Genomic DNA, 3,673 nt, shown 5'->3' on the forward strand with positions numbered 1-3,673 from the left:
AGGAACACTCATACACTGCTGGTGGGACTGCAAACTAGTGCAACCTCTGTGGAAAGCAATATGGAGATACCTTAAAGAGATACAAGTAGAACTACCATTTGACCCAGCAATCCCATTACTGGGCATCTACCCAAAAGAAGGCTCATAGTTCTCATTTGAAAGCAATAGAATTTTAAATATATCTATTTAATGTATTTACTAATAGCAGTTAAGGTTTTATAGCAAAGCTCAGTTGGTCTTTTGTAGTGCAAGCTTATACCATGACATCCCAGGTCTCTCTCCCTATTACACTCTCAGAGTCATTAAGAATCACTATTCTTTTGGCTCATTTCATCCGCTGGTACTATGCAACAGGACCACCACAATTCTCTAAACCCCTTGAAAATAACAATGGGACTTTTCTTTTTCTTTTGAAAAATTTGGAGTTAGGATGGTCTCACTCTACCCTATGGACTCTCACTTGTGTTCCTTGTTCCATGAGTTATTCACTGTCACAGATATAACTAAACTACAATCTTTGAGAAATAGCTGCAGTCTTCTCTTTCTTTAATTTCCTTTCCTTTTATAAAAATGACCTTAGTTACCTTTCTGGCCTATAGGAAAATACCTATCAATGGAGGCCCTGAGTGTTTTTTAAGCTTTCAAATCAGCAGTATGCTTTTGAAGAAAGGAACTCTGCTAGGATTCAGGAGACCTTGAGATTATTCTTTGTATTTCCTTGGTAACTCATTTCTTGACCTTGAATAAGTCACTGAAGGCCTCTGGAGGCCTCAGATTCCTCACTTATACAAATGGGTATATCTCCTGTTCTGTATGCATGCTGCCTCATTAATCTCCCCAACAATATTGAAATTTACCCATGTGAAGAATCTCTTTGGCTCATGGCCTAATTATTATGAGGTGGAGTTGGAATAATGTAGAAATACCCACCCCCCAACTCCTGAGTCATTCTTACAAAGCCTAAGGGGTTATCAGAGATGATATACAGTGGCTGTTTTGAATATTCCTGATGAACATAAGTCAGTGTCTGTCTCTCCTCTATCTCCCTCCCCAGGAAAAAATAGCTCTTGAGTTCAGGGAAAGTTAGGGAGGGTGGAACATGTGTTCATTCTACATTTAAGAGACAGTGGTTCCCTTTTGACCTTTCCCTAAGAGCCTGTCACCAGCCAAGTCTCTAAAACAAAAATCCATTAAAATAGGTAACATCGTTTCTAACTTACCTTGTTTCACCTACCACTGGAAAAGTTCAAGTAACACTTTTTAAAATTAAAAACAACTACTTTGGCCAGTAACATGTTCATATGATCTGAAAGCCTCAGCACAGTAGCCTTGCGTTGAGGAAGATGTACGGCTTAAATCAATTCCTGTGATGGTCAAAAGGACAAGACCGAGGGAAATGAAATCATTTTAGAGGGGAAATGAAGGCCTCCATGCTGCTTTGTGAATGTGCTGGGAGATTTTCATTGAAATTTCCTTTCCTTTTTGCCTGCTATGTAATTCTAATAAAATTACTCCCTTATCTCAAAGTTCCCCTCCCCCTGATTCCCTGTGTTGCCCCACTCCCAAAGACTTCCTGCAGTTTATAGAGGTAGTGTCATCTCCTTTAAAACATCTGAATGAGTTGCCCTGATGCTAAATAAATTTGTTCAACATCTAGGTCCCACAGCTTTATACAACCTGAGTCATACTGCTTAGTTTGTCAGTAATCTTTATTAATATTTCATCATCATTTTCTTTCCAAAGCGATGAGGTTTGCACTTTTCCTGCCATGCTGGGAGGGAATGATAGAGGCAGAAAGGCTTACTGATTTACATAAAGATTGCAAACTATTATTCTCTGAGTAATTTTAAAGTGCACACACTGCATACAAGTTTCCAATGTAATCATATCCCTGCCTATTGAGCCTGACATGCATGAAATCCATAATTGGAATTGGCTTTCTAAAGAGGGAAATCACTTCTTACAGGGGAAGTAAGGAGTGCTATCTTTTTAAACTGCTTTTCAAGGAGATCCAATGGGAGTCAACTGAATAATCCTTTAAAAATTCCAAAACAAGCATAGACTCAGGTCAAGCACACTTCCTCAAGCTCCCTCTCACATTCACTTCACCTCAACCTTCCCACTTTTACTCAGCCTTCTTCCAGCTTCTACCTCTACCTTTATCTTGATATCTGTGCCTAGTCAATAGTTTTTCATCTGTTCAAATTTCAAATATTTCTCGATTATTATAGTTCTTTCTCAGAACTCTTACTTTTTTCCTAACTACACTGTCTTGTGTTTAGTTGATGCCACTTTGCTAACTAAGAGTTTTGACATGCCAACTCCATCAAGGAACAGAAAATATCATCTAAATGTGAAATGTTCATCCATTTTAGTATTCTCAGGATGGCCCTTGTTTACCACTTACTATTTCATTATAATTTAATAGAGACTCCCTTTTTGTTTGAAAAGAATTCTCATTTCAACAACAATGGTCACTTTATCAAGATCTCTTTTATTGCAGTACCTCTACAATATTATGCTAGACAACAAGTACTCAATATGTTTTTATTAAAGGTAATCAACCTGCTTCTTGGCTTGCAATTATATTACCATTATTATTTCCTATGTTATCTTTATTAATGATGTGTCATAGCCTTTATATATATTACTATTTTAATTCCAGCATCTCCAGTGAGGAGCCTCATTGATATATGTTAAATGCGGAAATTGGTTCAAGCAGAAATTTTGATTACATGTGTGGTAACTGAGGTAGAGTTCGATAGTTTTACTTTCATTCCTGGATCAAAATAAAAGCATATGTCACCTGCCTATATTCATTAAGTGGAACAAACTTGGATAATATGACAAAACACATTGTGTAAAACCATACATTAAATTATATACTATAGCTGAAAATTTCCCTTTCTGACCATTGTATTTATTTATCTTTTTTATGAAGTGGAATGCAAAATTTACACCACCTTTAATGAAATAAGAATCGCAAGAAGTGTTTTTAAAATTTTATTTTATTTCAGTATGTTACGGGGGTACAAATGTTTAGGTTACGTATATTGCCTTTGCTCCACCTGATTCAGAGGAAGCATGTCTGACCATTGTATCTAATCTGATGTTGATGTTATTTTCCTTTCCCTGAGTTCACACATACTATTCCACTTAATAATCATTGTATGAGGCAATCTCAAGTAAAAGCTGGGGTCTGGAGAGAAAGAAGCAAACTAGATTGCTTCTTAGCACAGATCTTTAGATACACTCTGATTAGTCTTTGATCTCCCTCAAAAATGAAGGTTATACTTGGATAGGAACTGCAACCAATCAAAAGTGCACGAGAGCCTACGAAATAAGAACACGTGTCCATGGACTCCTCCTGTCACGCGCACAGTGAAACCATTTCTGGGAGGTGAGACATCCTACTGTCAGTAGTTGCCCAACCCTTAGAAGCTCCTCAGTACCAAACCAATTTAAAGTTTTTAAGCAACGCACTCTAGCCCCCTCTCCATACTCCTCTTCTCCCAACTTACCAGTTTTAACTCTCAGTACACTCCCTCATGTCATTCACTTCATTTATACAGCACTACTAATGGTTACTAAATATGTTTTATACTTCTCAGCAGCTTTTTTGTACTACTATCCCTCTCCTGTAATATCTTCTTCTCTTATCCCAGTATCTCTC

Source organism: Propithecus coquereli, unplaced genomic scaffold (genome assembly GCF_000956105.1).
Source record: "Propithecus coquereli isolate 6110/MARCELLA unplaced genomic scaffold, Pcoq_1.0 Scaffold92, whole genome shotgun sequence".
NCBI lineage: Eukaryota > Metazoa > Chordata > Mammalia > Primates > Indriidae > Propithecus > Propithecus coquereli.